The 15,557-nt window shown below is 50.7% G+C and overlaps 1 protein-coding gene and 1 non-coding gene across 2 annotated transcripts in view; one reads left to right on the top strand and one right to left on the bottom strand.

The window, feature by feature from the left end:
- KCNB1 (potassium voltage-gated channel subfamily B member 1) overlaps positions 1–15,557 on the top strand; it is a 112,303-nt gene that overhangs the window by 66,240 nt on the left and 30,506 nt on the right. The gene's annotated exons all lie outside the window — the stretch shown is intronic.
- Positions 7,025–7,097, bottom strand: TRNAE-UUC. The gene has a single exon. It is a non-coding gene; the product is annotated as a tRNA-Glu (tRNA).

Genomic DNA, 15,557 nt, shown 5'->3' with positions numbered 1-15,557 from the left:
TCATAAAATCGATTTAGTGGGTCACAACCACCACTGAAAACCCAACAACAACAAACAGACCTGACAGAATATGTCATCACCAGGAGCCACGTTGTGTGAGGAGCCTTTATTTCAGGGCGGGAACGCTCTCCGGTTTGTTTTGTAAATGTCTCCCTTCCTCAGGCGGCCCTTCTAGAAGGCTTGAAAGTACAATTAAAATACTCAGCAAAGTTCGTAGAGTAGACACTCAGACTGTGGTGGCCGACGTTTCCTTGTGGGCAGCAAGAAAAGACTTCCTGTTGACTTCTCTACATTATCAATAGTTTCACCCCGTCTTACACACAGGAAAACCGAGTCTCAGAGAAAGAAGAGGCCGTCCCATGCCACTGGACCAAGCAGAGCTGGCCTGACCGGGCCTGAGTACTGCCTACCCTCCCCCATCTAGGTCTGCAGGCAGGCATTGCGTGCCAAGTCTTTTCAGTCGTGGCTGACTCTTTGTGATCCCCATGGACTGTAGTCTACTGGGCTCCTATGTCCATGGGATTCTCCAGGCAACAGTACTGGAGTGGATTGCCATACCCTCCTCCAGGGGATCTTCCCCACCCAGGGATCGAACCTGTGTCTCTAACATCTGCATTGGCAGACGGGGTTCTTTTCCACCAGCACCACCTGGGAAGCCCCAGGTCTGCAGGAGATGGGGGTGGTAATCCTCTGACTGCTAATGAGAATTCGGGCCTGGCAGGACTCGGGTCTGTCTGGGCAGGGGCTTCTGGGGCTGGGGCTACCCTTGGCTGTGACCCCAAAGGCAGCACAAACCCCCAACCCAGTGATCTTGCCTCTCTAGTACCCCACCCCCATGTCAGAGGGGAGAAGGTTGCAGCTTTTCTGCTCCTCTCTGGGCTTTCCAGGAGCCAGTAAGTCTAGGGGAAATTCCCAAGTGCAGCAAAGGATGATGCAGTGGCTGGTGCAGGGCTGTGGGGGGTGCGGGCAGTCTGGCAGGGTCTGCAGGGGTGGGGGCGGCCAGGCTGGCAGGGTCTGCAGGGGTCCGGGGGGGGGCGGGCAGGCTGGCAGGGTCTGCAGGGGTGGGGGGGGGGGCAGTCTGGCAGGGTCTGCAGGGCTGTTGGGGGGCAGGCAGTCTGGCAGGGTCTGCAGGGGTGGGGGGAGCGGGCAGTCTGGCAGGGTCTGCAGGTTGTGAGGAGGGGTGGCCAGGCTGGCAGGGTCTGCAGGCTGTTGGGGGGCGGGCAGGGGCGAGGGGAGGGGACCTCTGTGAGGTCACAACAGAAAATAGGCCTTCAGCTGAGAGGCGGGAAACCTGGGTCCCAGGCTTAATTCTTCCCCAGCAGGGTTGTGTGCCTGAGGCCCAGTTCCTTCCCCTCTCTGGGCCTCAGATTCCACACTTGTATAATGGGCATGGTGGCTCGGAGGCCCTTTAGGAAGCTGACCACTCAGCGTCTCAAAAACGCTCCCATGAGCCTGAGATTCTGACTCTGAGAAATCTCCTCAACTTCCCCAGTGGGGAAGGCCTCGTGTAGTTATTCATCCAACAAACATTTACTGAGCAGGTGCTGGGGACACATAGGGGATCAAGGCAGACCCAGTCCCTGCCCCTTGTTCTAGTCCATGAGACAACAAGCCAAGAAAGAAATGACTGAGTGTTTTCAAAGCCCTGAGAGAGGGTGGTGGGATAACACGTGAGGGTGGGGGGCAGGCTGCTTTACCAAGATGGTCAGGAAGCCTTCTCTGTAGAGGTAACATCTGAGCGGAAACCGGAAGGGGGAGGCTCTGGGAAGACGGGGGTGCCCTCTGCCGCAACAGGGAAGAGCCAGTACAGAGCAAATGGGGGCTTGGCTTGGCCTCATGAAGTTGGAGACTCCACTGGGACATCTAAGTGTCAAAGCCAACCTCCTCCCACCCAGCCCGGCCCCACCCGCCCAGATGGCGGGTGGAGGGGAGCCTGCCTTGCAACAGAGATTAATTCCCATGACCCACTTCTGTCTGCCGGTGGCTATGTGGGTCACCTGGACTGCAGGGCCTTGCCCCTCAGAGCCTGTCCCGCACCCACCCTCCCCTCTCTGGTTTTCAGTTCTCTGGACCCTGCAGCCCCGAGAACACTGAGGGAGGGAAACCAGAGCATTGCTGTTCCACTGGCCTGTCTGTGAGCCCTGGACCCCCTGTCTCTGCTCTTGTTGTACCCTCTGCCTAAAATCCCTTTTCCCCTCCTTTTATTTTATTTTTTCAATTTTTGGCCACACCCCACAGCATGTGGGACCTTGGTTCCCCAACCAGGGATCGAACCCATGCCTGCTGCATTGGAAGGTGGAGTCTTAACTCCTGGGCCTCCGGGGGAGTCTCTCCACCCCACTTCCCCTCTCAACTCACATATTCTCTCCATCCTTTTATGTCAAGCCCAGAAGCCGCCAAGAAACCTTCCTGGCTTTCCACTTAGAATAATAGGTACCATATTTTAAATGCCTATTAAGTGCCAGGCTCTGTAAAAAGTAATTTATCTTTCTGGTCTCATCTAATCTTTGGAGATAGAGATGACTGCTTCTGTTTTACTGATGAGAAAGTTAGGGTTGAAGGAGGTAAAGTCACGATCTTGAGGTCATGTGAGGGAAGTGGCAGGGGTGGCAGAAATTCAAACTATACTCTGACATGTTTTACAGAGCAGCTTAGGTACTTCTGTGCCTAAGGGACTTTGGGCTCCTCAAGGGCATGGATTGAGTTTATTTAGTTTTTGCATCCCCAGAATCTGGCACAAGCCCTCCATAAATGCTGACTGGCTGGCTGGCTAGATAGATAGATGGATACATAGGAAGATAGATGGATGGGTATCTAGTAGATGGGTGGGTGGATATGTGGATAGATGGGTAGATGAATTATAGATGAACAAGTGGCTAAATGGTGGGTGGATGGATGGATGGTGGATAAGTATATAAATGGGTAGATGGAAGGAAGGAAGGATGGGTGAGGTGGATCAAGTAGAAAAAGAGAGACAAGAAAGCCGTAAGAGATAGACAATTTCCACATGAGAAAGCTGTTCTTGCACATTAAGTCATTGGTGATGCTCCCCTCTGACTTCAAGGATCAAGCAGTTCAGAGGCCAACTCTTTTCAAAGAAGACAGGAAACAGATCCACCATTTATTCAACACCTGTTATGGATTAGGCACCATCCTAAGAACCTTGTGTGCATTAATCAATCCTCACAAAAGCCCTATGAAGAGACTACAATTTTTATCTTATTTCTCAGATGAGAAATCAAACCACTTACCACAGGAGTGAGACCCCCGTGGATAATCATAGTGCTGCCTGTTGGTGGGATGTGAATTAGAAGCTACAGTAATTCCAAGGTGGCACAGAGGTAAAGAATCTGCCTGCCAATGCTGGGGACACGGGTTCGATCTCTGGGTCGGAAAGATCCCCTGGAGTAGGATATGGCAACCCACTCCAGAATTCTTGTCTGGAAAATCCCACAGACAGAGGAGCCTGGCAGGCTACAGTCCCTGGGGTGGCAAAGAGTCAAACAGGACTGAGCAGGCAAGCATCGTCTCAGCTCGGAAAGGCTTTCTGACCCCAGGGCCTTTGTACTTACTGGTCTGTGCCTGGGGCCACCTGCCAGGATTGGCTCCTTCTCACAGTAAGCTCTTAGCTCAAACATTTCCTCTCAGAAAGGCCGCTATCAACCACCTTACTCAGTAGCCCCCCAACTATTCTAAGAATTACTTAGGGAGAATACAGATTTGGTTGCTGTGGTAGAGACCCAAATAGATGTGGCTTATGCAATATCAAATATGTTTCTTCTCTTTCTCTCTCAGTGAGGAGAGGTCACTGGTTCTTGCAATGCGGTGTATACATCTGAGGCGTGTGGGGCCCCCGCGAAGCAGGAGGGTGCAGTGGTTGAGAGAGGGCTCTGAATCTAGCTATGCCTGAATCCAAATCTCACCACCATGTCTCACAACTGAGGTCAGGTGAACCAGGCACAAGGATCTAAGCCCGTCTGAGCCTGTATTTCCGATCTGAAAATTCAGTTGTTAATAACGTGCCTATTTCATAATGATCCCAGGAATGGATACACACAAAATGTCCAGAGCACGGGTTAGCAAGCCAGGGCCTACTGGCCAAGTCTAGCCCACCACCCATTTTTGTATGGCCTGCAAGCTACAAGTGCTTCTTACATGTATCAGTCACTGAAAAATATCAAAGAAGAAATCTCCATTCAGAGAATATGAAAATTAAATTCAAATTTTACTGTCCCGTAAAGTTTTATTGGAACACAGCTCATTCGTTTCTGTTTGTTTCTGGCTGCCGTTGTGCAAAAGGTGCTGTTTCCCTGGTGGCTCAGATGGTAAGGAATCTGCCTGCAATGCAGGAGACCTGGGCTTGATCCCTGGGTTGGAAAGATCCCGTGGAGCAGGAAATAGCAACCTACTCCAGTACTCTTGCCTGGAAAACCCCATGGACAGAGGAGCCTGGCGGGCTGTAGTCCATGGGGTCACAGAGAGTCGGACTCATCTGAGCAAGTAACACTCACGCTCGTGCCAAGTGCAGAGCGTAGCGGCTGCGACAGACCCGTGACCCACAATGTCTAGCCCTTTACAGAGAAAGTTTGCCGAAGCCTCGTCTAGAGAGTATTGCCTGGTACACAACAAACCTCAGATGGTGTTAGCTCACTGAGGCCCTTGGGAATCAGCTATGGGGCAGGGACCAGACTGGGTTTATTAAGTACCAGCTGTGGGCTGCGCCCTGGGCTAAGCACATTATGTGGACAAATCTCATCTCAGTACTTGGAGTTAGGTGTGACTGTGCCCATTTTATAGATGAAGAAACTGAGGCTCAAAGAGGTGATGGCACTTGCCCGAGATCTCCCAGCTGGATGAGTAGCAGAGCTGAGATTTAAACTCGGGGTCGTCTGATTCCACTGACTGCCCCCTTCCCTTCCCCTCCATATACAGACCACAAACCCCACTGCCTGAGATGGCTCTGCAAAAATGCCAGCCACTGTTTCTCCAAGGCCTGGCAATGGAATCATCTGGAAGAGTTCGCTGAAAGTGCAGGTTCCTGGGATTTCCCTGCTGGTCCAGTGGCCAAGACTCCACACTCTCAATGCAGAGGGCCTGGGTTTGATCCCTGGGAACTAGATCCCACCTGCTGCAACTAAGACCTGATACAGTCAAATAAATCCTTTAAAAAAAAATAAAAAGGAGATTCCTGAGTCCTACTGCAGACCTCCTGAATCAACCTCTGTGGGGAGGACCCAGAAAGCTTCGTCAGCAAGATTCCCCAGAGGATTTCAGTGTCAGAGGGGTGGTCAGGGTGGAGGAGGGCCCCACGGGCTATAGCTGGTGGGGCGGGGGGAGCTTCTCGAGGAAGGGTGAGCTGAGGAAAAGTTGGACAGGTGAGGGGAAAGCAAGGGGTGTCCCAGGCAGGGAAGCCTGCCCGAGCGGAGGCAGCAGGCAGCATTGAGGCTGGTCCCCGCGAGCCCTGGAACTCCGGGGGAAAAGGCAGCTCTCCTGCCCGGGAAGATCTTCCTTTCCTCTGGGACTTAAAGAGGAAACTGGAAGCTCCTCACTCCAGCCTTCAAAATCCCAAGTGATCTGCTTCCCGCCTGCCTTTCCGTCATCATCTCCGACCTTGCTTTCCTCGCTTCTTCCACCCTGGCCTCCTCTCTGATCCTGAAACGTACCTTGTTCCTGCCTCAGGGCCTTTGCACTTTCCGCTTCCTCTATCTTGCTCATCCTCAGACTTCAGCTCAACAGCCACCACCGAGGGGCCTTTCCTGACCAGCTGCCTTCTCCCTCACAGGCATCTCTCCCCACAACCGCATCCCTGCGGTTATTTATCTGTTTATTGGCTCCTCCTCGGGCTTCCCAGGTGGCTCAGTGGTGAAGAATCTGACTGCCAATGCAGGAGAGGCGGGTTCAATCCCTGGGTCAGGAAGATCCCCTGGAGGAGAAAAATGGGCAGCCCACTCCAGTATTCTTGCCAGAAAAATCCCATGGACAGAGGAGCCTGGCTTGCTATGGTCCATGGGTTCGCAGAGTCAGACACAACTGAGCAACTGAATACACACGCACCTCTCTCCTGAAAAATGACTTCCTGCTTCCCTCACGGCTGTGTCCCCCAGAGCCCAGCTCTGTACCTAGAGCTCAGAAGTTATTCAGTACCTGGGGACCGGATGGACGAACAGTGTGAAGCGTGCCCCAGAGAAGGCCTGAGCCACACTTCTAGGCTCTTCTCCCGGTGAAGCACTCAGCACCCAGGGGGCGGCCGGCTAAGGTTTGAGATGAGACCTCCGAGGCGTGAAAGTGGGTGGAGAGGGCCTTCCCTGGTGGTCCAGCGGCTAAGACGCCGTGCTCCCAATGCCGGGGGCCCAGGTTCCATCCCTTATCGGGGAACTAGATCCCTCCTGCCGCAACTGAGACCCGGTGAGACCAGTTAAATAAATAAATATTAAAAGAAAAAAAAAAGTTGGGGAGAATTCCTGAAAGAGAAAACAAGGCAGTGGAAAGGGCCTTTTCCTTCCTCTTAGCCCTTGGAGAGGAAGACATGCTGTTGCCTTCTGGAATTCTCCAGTCATCTCCCTGCCTCCACAGACCCTGGAGCTACCCCAGCTGCCCTCACTGGACAAGCCCTGGACCAGCCCTCCACAGGCGTGCTCCCGTCAGATCCTCACCACTCCACGAGTGATGAAGGATCCCTGCACCCATTTCACAGATGGAGAAACAGACTTGGAGAGGGAAAGGAATTTGTCCTGAGTCCAGGGTGAAACCCAAATGCTGGAACTCAGCCCTCTCTCTAGAGCCTCTTTTCTCGGCCCCCATGTTGTCTGCCACTCAAACCCACCATCCATGCCACTTCTGCCTACTCCCCTAACATGCTACTGTCGGAAAGTCCTTCTGCAATCTAAGTCAAAGCCGAGAGAGGCAGCTTTGTTTCTGTTTCAGACATACATTTAGGGCTCAGTTTTCACCAGAAAGGCATAGAGCGGTGAAATATTTATTTATTTGCCTGCACTGCGTCTTAGTTGTGGCATGTGGGATCTAGTTCCCTGACCAGGGATCGAACCTGGGCCCTCTGAAGTGAAAGTGCAGAGTCTTAGCCACTGGACCACCAGGGAAGACCTCTGCCTCAAGGTTTGAACCAGAGAAGTCAAAGAGTGAGCAGGAGAGGCAGGCCACACTCCCAGGGAGCTGGAGGCTAGCAGGGAGCCCAGGCCTGGAGTGAGAAAGCATGGTGACAAACCAGAGAACAACTCCGGACTACAGAGAAAGGCTGATGATTAATTGCCCAGTAAAAGAACAGTTGGATCCGATGGGACCTTCCCAGGAGCTGGTGTGGCCCAGAAAAAGGCCTTGATTTTGAGGCAGGGCATCTCAACCTCAGCTCTGTGGGAGAATTCTTTGTTGTGGGGGAGGGGGGATGTCTTGTGCATTGTCGGATGTTTAGCAGCATCCCTGGCTCCACCCACTAGATGCCAGTATCAGGCCCACCCCACCGCCACTCCACGCCCTCTGTGACAACCAAGACCTTCCGCAGGGGGTACATTGCCAATTGTCCCCTGGGGAGCGAAACTGCACCTGGTTGAAAACCAGGGCTTTCAGGTGTAATCGAAAATGTTGGCATCTAATTTAGAAGGCTTTTAACCCGCCTTCAGCCTCAGATGTAGTTCATCAGTTCAAGTGCATCCTGGCGTCGGGCAGGTAACTGTCATTGGGCAGGTAACTGTCATCAGCAGGGCTGCTGGTTTGAGTCCTCTGTGCTACAAAGTTAGGCTGATTCTGAAGGTCATTCATTGTACATACGGGGAGGGTGAGGCCCAAAGATGGGGAAAGAGTTGCAGAGGTCACACGTGGCAGAGCTGGACCCAGAACAAAACTCAGTTTCCCCAGCCATAAAATGGGTTAGACTGGATGGGGTGGGGCGGCCTGGCAACTGTTCTCTCCCAGGCCTCAAGTGGTGCCTCCTGGAGGAAGTCTTCCCTCCTGCTCCTAGATAGACTCGGTTTCTCCCAGACAGTGGGCTCCACCCCCCTCCCCTGGACCCTCTCACTCTGCTTTGCAATAAGTTGCGTGTCTGTCCCTCTGCTGCTAGACGGGAAGGAGGGTTGGGTCTTACTTGCTTTTGCAGACCTGGTGTCTGGCCCAGAGTTGATCATCTTTAGTTAAAATGTATGCATTTTTATTTAGGTATATATGTCCTTCATTCATTCAACCGGCGACCCCCGCACATCAGGCAGCACAGGGCTAGGAGTTGCAGGTTTGGCGCTGAGCTCGGTAGGCTGGCCTCCACCGCACTGTATCTCCTAGCAGAGCGGTGGAGACAGGCATTGCACCTCATCCTGCAAACATTCAAACTCACATTGCCAGGGCCAGGAACAGAGAGTGAGGCGCCCAGGGCGTAAAATTTAAGATGTTCACTCTCGAGGTGGTACAGTGTATGCCCCCTCCTCAGCCTGGCCCCGGAAGCATGAGCAGAGAGACGTGCCCTCATAAGGGAGGCAGCCCTGAGAAGGGAAGACGTGTAAACACACACATCACTCAGGGTAATGGTTCTCCACCCTCTAACCAATCCAAGCCCCCTTTATATGACAAGTATTCTGTGAACTCCTCACCACCAAATGAAAGTCATAGAAAATATAGTTGACTTGGTCGGGAAGATCCTCTGGAGAAGGAAATGGCAACCCATTCTAATATTCTTGCCTGGAAAAATCCCCTGGACAGAGGAGCCTGGCAGGCTACAGTCCCTGGAGTCGCAAAGAGTCGGACACGACTGAGCGACTTCACTTTTCACTTTTCCCTGGCAGGCCAGTGGTTAAGACTCCGCACTTCCACTGCAGGGGCCACTCCCAAGGGTTTGATCCTTGGTTGGGGAACTAAGATCCCACATGCTGCACAGTCAGAAGAAAAAAAAAGAAAAAGAAGTAGATCATGTACTTTACCTATGTGCATAACTCACCCCTCAGCCAAGTCAATACCCGTAATGCCCTAACTTTAGCAGAAGGAGAATTACAAGGAAAATAATTTATATTAAGCTTGTATGCATTTCAACATGCAAATGCCTGGTCACGACAGTGACTCCAGAAAACACGAGGAAGCGTCAGGTGCGTACCCTGTACACAGAAGCGCTGTGAGTGCGACAGGGGCAAAAACGGGCCACAGGCGTGCTGGCAGCCCAGATACCACGAGTGGCGTTGCCGTCAGTCATGTGGTTTTCCCAATGTGGTGAGTAACTCTCAGTAAAGTTCTGAACAGAGGAAGGTACAGTTCTACAGCTGTTTCAGTCAATGGTTGCATTTCTGGAAAATTCGGGATATGTTAAACCTTGGCATTGGCGGAAGATATTTGATGTGTTTAGATGTAAAATGGAGTCAGAGTCTAGGTTCGAGAAATCGTAAGCAGCGCTGTTTTGTGCGGTTCAGGTCGCCCAGGGTACCAGCCTCTGCCCCCTGGGTGCCCAAGTGTCCCCCTCACACTTTTCTGGGCAGAATCACTGGGGCCAGCCTCCAAGCAGAAGGCCACTTTGTTATCTGTTGGTCCTTCTATTCTCAACCTAATGGCCTGTTTACACTTTATTTACATTATCAGGGGCCTGACACCGCTGACAGTAGCTTCTCTATTTTTTTTTTTTTTCCAATTTGCACACATCCTCAGCAATTAGCCTTGTAAGTAAAGGAGACAACACCGGCAGAAATTTCCTCCTGACCAATCTGAAGCAGCCTTGTTCCCAAGAAGTCAGCAGCCCCTGGCTGACTCCACCGTGGATTCTCAGCTGCTCCAGACCAGCCCTGTGGACATTAACCAGCTCCCCTGTGTGCTCCCAACCAGAAATGGCAGCTCCTGAGGTCTGGAACCCCTGCAGTTGTTTCTTAGAACCAGAACCATAGTGAGTGCTTCTATGAGCTAAAGCCTTTTCTTTTTTTTAAATAATTTTGTTGATTTATTTTTTTGGCTGTGCTGGGTCTTAGTTGTGGTATGTGAGATCTTCAGTCTTCACTGAAGCACGCAGGATCTTCAGTTGTGGCAGGTGGGATTTAGCTAGCTCATCAGGGATCAAGCCCAGACCCCCTGCATTGGGAGTGCAGAGTCGTAGCCACTGGACCACCAGGGAAGTTCCTATCAGCCAAAGACTTTTAACTCCGTAGTTAAAAGACTTTCTTACCCAAGCAGCTAATGCATAACTGGGTTTCTCTCCCTTAAGAAGGAAGAGACAGAAAAAGAAGATTTCTTTTATTTCCTGCTTCATCCTTTCACCTTTCCCTAACGAGCGTTCCCCCCAGTAGACATGCACCTCCTGATCTCCAAGAGGGAGATATAATCCGAAATAAAGTACTCCACTTCTTGCCTTTAGAATTTCCAGATTTTAAGTCCTCCCAATTGAAAGCTAGGGATCTTTAAAGGATGATGATTCATGATTCATCTTATATAATTATCCTTGGAAGCAAACCCATGAGGCATGTGAACCTACTGTGTGTTATTTCTGCTCATCCTCACCACCTCCAGGGTAGACCTTTCTCATCCCCATGTTGCCGATGAGGAAACGGAAGTTCAGAGAGGGCTGTGACTTGCCCAGGGCCACACAGCAGGTCCGCTGCAAAGCCAGAGTTCAGTCGGGATCCACTGTTCTCAGAGCCCACCCTTGTTACAGTCACCCTGCTGCAGAGTCCTTTTCCTTCTCCCAGGGTAGAAATAGCTGTTTACCCTATTTTCTATGAACAGGTTTCCAATGAGGCCTCCAAAATGTGTGTGATCAAGCCAGCGAATTCAAAAATACAGCTCTTATTACGGAACTTAGTATTAGCCAGCCACCCACCCGCCTGGCTCTAATTAGAGGCCTGTCTGTCTTCGGCTTACAAATCTCGGCTTTCTGGGGCCTATAATTTAACCAGTTGCAATCAAGCCCCAGAGGAATTGCGGGTAGAAGACTGGCCTCTCCACTCCCTGTCTTACGGAGGCTAGTGATAGAGAGACAGAGTACCATTAATATAGCCTTGGGTTCAAACCCTGACTCGGCTTCTCAGGGGTGGGGCTTGGGTGAGGCCAGCAAGGTACAAAAGTCCAGAATCAATATTATTGATTTCTTCTTTTCTTTCAGACTCCAAGATGGCTCAACTTGGCAGATCCTGTCTTTATATAAGATATAGATATTTTGTTCGTCATGCATTTTTTTTTTGTTTTGCATTAAGTATGATTTTCTAAAATAGTGCGCTAAAATATCATGTATCTTGATTTCTGAGTTTTGGGAGACTTCAGTTTTGCACCCTTAAATTTTTTCACCCTAGTCTTGACCCTGGTGCCATTTCATATAACCTTTGTCAAGTTACCACCCACTCACATCCAAGCTGCAGTTTTCCCACCTATAAAGTGGTGTTACTAATAGGACCTACCTCATTGTGCGGCTGGATCTCAATCCCTGGCATACAGCTGGCACACAATAATCGCTGCCAGTGTGGGGGAAGAGAGAAACTGGCATTGGCATTGGTGGTCGGATGAGACTTTGATGCAAGACTGTGCATCACAGGGCTTCTCCCATCCCGAGCTCCCACCCACTGAACACCAGCCCCACATGTGATGATCAGAAATGCCTGCCAACCCGCAGTTTTCCCAATGCCTCCCAGAGGACAGTGCCACCACCACTAGGCTAGGTCACCGTCTTGGAGTCACACAGACCTGGGCTCAAATCCAGGTTGTCATTTAGCTGTGTGACCTTGGGCAAGTTCCTTAAACTCTCTGAGCCTCTCTTTTTTTTTTTCTTCATTTGCAAAATGACACCAGTATCTCATAGGGGTGATTTGAGTGTTTGACTATCCAATTTGTGGTAGTTGCTCCTGTTATGATTATGTCATTTGTATTCAAAGCAGTAAGCTCTTCTTGGAGCAAAGCTCTCTTGTGGCAGTTTGTGGTGGGGGGAGGGGACGAGCTACCAGATGAAGTTGTGAAGGAAGAAGCAGATCTAGCCTGCTAATGTGTATTGTTTGAATTGAACTGTATTTACATATTTTAATTAGTTGCCCGCATTAACAGTTTGGAAGATTTCATGGGGAAAAACTAGACTTGTTTGTTTGTTTGCTTCTCTTAAGAAGTCAGAAAATGAGGCTGCCTTTGGACCACCTCTTTTCCCTCCAGGAGCTGGTGAGAGGTGGCCTGAGCATCCCTCCCCACTCTGGGAATTTTACATCCAGCCCGCTGGAGCTGTTTGCACTTCCTGCCTGGGTCCTGTAGGCCACCCCGTTTGCAACCCCTGGCTGGCTGTGAGGGAAGGGGAGGGACAGAGCACTCCTTAGGAAACTGGAAGGAAGCGTTCTAAAAGGACGCGAGGGGGTGGGTCTGGGTTGTCAGGGAAGATAAGAAGTCCTGGCGGAATTCAGAGTGCCTCAAAAGTGGCTGAGAGAATCAGGTTTTATTTGCTCAATCTTGCAAGCTCATCGCAAATTGCTAAGAGCCAGGAAAATGTTAACATTCTAGGGATGGAGGCTGAGAAGAGGCACAGTGAGAGCAAAAACCTGGACGCTGGAATCCTCCTAAATTGCCCAAGGAAAGTGGGCAGAGGCTGGGACCAATCAGATAGGGGATGGAGTACCATCCCCCTAATCTAGTCCTGGCCCTGGAGACCTTGGTCAGTCACTCCCCTCTCTGGGCTGATCCTAGACTCTTACCCTAGAACGGGTAAAAGGGAAGCCTTGAACCAAGGAGGGGCCTTCAGGCTCTGAAATTTGAGGTCATCTTCTTCATTACACTCATCGTCATCCCAGTACACAGTAGGCACTTAAACAGCATTGTACTATTTTGGCACACAGGTGCACGGAGCCGTGTGGCGATTTCGCCCCATCCAGGGCTGTATTCTCTGAAGGCAGGGCTTAACAGCTCCAGGAACAGCCGGAGAAAGTAGCTGTGTTTATAATTGCTGCCTGGGCTGTGGGCTGGAACTTTAGGGAAGATTCCAAACACAGGCAAGACAAAAAAAAAAAACATGCTTAGATGAGAGCTGGGGTCCCTTGGAGGGCTGAGGGCTCAGGAGACAGACTGTAGGGACGGGGTAAGGGAGCCTGGTCCTGAGCAAACACTGGTCCGGCTCAACTGCCATCTCTCTGAGGAGGGAATCGAGTGGAGTGTACCTTACCCGTGGCAGCTGCCACAGGGCCTGACGTGCTTGAGGGATGCATGAATAACTGATGAAAAGAAAGATGGAGACAAAGATGAATATAGGAAATGAGAGAGAGGAAAGGATGAATGGATGGATGAATGGTAGAAGACTAAAGGATATTGGATGCTGCATAAGTGGATAGAGGATGGATGAATTTTAAAATGCAGAATGAGTGGAAGGAGGAAAGAATGAAGGGAGGGAGGGAAGACAAGGAAGAGGGAAAAGGAAAGCAGAAGGATGGAACAGATGGAAAACCGGGTGGATGAATGAAGAGGTAGACAATAGGACAGTCAGAGGGAGAAAGACGGACCGTATCTGGTTGGGTGGATGGATGCATAGATGGATGGATAGATGAGTGGACACATAAATGTAAACTGGTAAGTGGCTGGCTGGATGGATGAATATAAGAATGGAGAATAGGTGAAAGGAAGGGATTGAATATATGGTAGATGAATGAATGGATAGAAAATTAAGTGGATGGATGAAAGGATGGAAGAAAGGAGGCTTAGGTCCGCCTCTAAAAAACAATCCACTAATAAGCATTTATTGAGCCCCCACTGTGTGCCTAGCCCCATCCTAGGCACTGTACAGACAGAGAAACAAAGTCAGGCTCCTTCCCCACCTCACCACCATATTCCAGAACCCCCTCCCCCACACACAAGGAATTCACTGTCCAGCTGGGGAGAAATATTCAGAGGCTGGGTCCGTGGGCTAAGACAGCTCAGGTAAGAGGTACTATCCACAGCAATCCATCAAGTCAGCCTGCAAACCAGGCTCCTCCACTACAGTCTCAGAACCCTGAGTAGGAGTGGAAGATCCTAGCCAGGCTTCTTGTGTGGGCTGCGAGCAAGCTTTCTGAACTGTCTCCCTGCCCAGCAGCTCAGTGAGGGCAGGAACCAAGCCTGTGCTCACCGCTGCACCCTGGCATCTGGTGGAGCCCATCCTCACACAGAATGCGGTCAGTGGCGTTTATTCCGTAAATGAAGGAGTAGGTGAGGGAATGAATGAGTGGGAGCTGTAGCCTGTCCTATGGCAGGAGGCAGACTCCATCACCTTTGCAAACCTCAGCGCCCTTGCCCCTGCCATGGATTATGAAAGTGCTTTGTGGGATTTCCCTGGTGGGCCAGTGGCTAAGACTCCAAACTCCCCAGTGCAGGGTGTCTGGGTTCAATCCCTGGTCGGGGAACTAGATCCCACATGCCGCAACTAAGAGTTCACATGCTGCTGCGAGGAAGGTTGAAGATCCTGTGAACCGCAACTGAGATCTGGTGCAGCCAGATGAATGAATAAATAAAATAAACATTTTTAAAAGGAAAAAGCTTTGTAAACTAGGGAAAGGCTTACAGATGGAAAGTGTGTACATTAATAGAGGCAATGGTAGCAACACCAGCACCTATCATAGGAGCAATAATGGCCCCAGAAATGATTATGTTCATGGTGGTGATGATGGTGTTATTACTGGCAGTGGTAATAGAAGTATTAATGAAAGGAGTGATTTTATTGATGATGACAGTGATGGTTATTTTCTTGGTGGCGGGAAGAACAAAACTGTCAGTAGCCGGGGAAAGGAGAAGGGAGGACATTGTAGGAGGGAAAAAATATTCTGATTTCAGTTGCAAGTGACAGAAATCCAATTCAAACTGGCTTATGCTCGAAAAGAAAGGGAGGGATGATTTATTGGCTCAAGCAACTGGAAAGTCCAGAAGTAGCTCTGGCTTCTAGCCCAGATAAACAGGCCCTCGAACCATATTGTGAGGACTTGTCACTGCAACTTAGTCTGTCTCCATCTTTGGTCTCTGCCTTCCCCTGGGTGAGCTTCATTCTCAGGCAAGCTCTCTGGGTTTCCTGGCCTCCCATCTCCCAGCTAGACATTCCCCCTCGAAAGAGAACTGCTCCTCTCCAGTCCCAGGATGATATCCAAAGTCCCAGGGCTTGCTCTCATTGGCCCGTTTTGTATCACATGTCCATCACTCAGCCAATCACTGCGTCTAGGAGGGTTGGAATATGCTGACTGGACCAGCCCAGGTCGTATGGCCACTCCCAGAGCTGGAGGTAGACAGGTGATGACAGAGGAGGAGGAAAGAGCTGTACACGGCCGGAAGCCAGTGAGGGCCTCAGAGGCAGGGCCAGGCAGGTGACAGAGGTCAAAGGGCCTGGTGCTTGGTAGGCGCTCAGCAATTAATTTTTACCTTCCCTGTGCTCCGGGAATAGGGAACAATGCTGAAGCTGATTGATAGAGCAGAGCTGGGTTCACATCCCGGCTCCGCTGTATGCTCACTGCGTGACCTCGGGCAAAGGACTTAACTTCTCTGTGGCTCAATTTTCTCATCCATAAAATGAGGTGACAAAAACGGATCGTTTTGAGCATTAAACAACTTATTGCTTAGAGCAGGGCCCGGCACATAGTAAGTACTGAATAAATAGAGGTAATGTTGCC

This window comes from Cervus canadensis, chromosome 10 (genome assembly GCF_019320065.1).
Source record: "Cervus canadensis isolate Bull #8, Minnesota chromosome 10, ASM1932006v1, whole genome shotgun sequence".
Taxonomy (NCBI): domain Eukaryota; kingdom Metazoa; phylum Chordata; class Mammalia; order Artiodactyla; family Cervidae; genus Cervus; species Cervus canadensis.
This window is presented reverse-complemented; position numbering and strand designations above follow the sequence as displayed.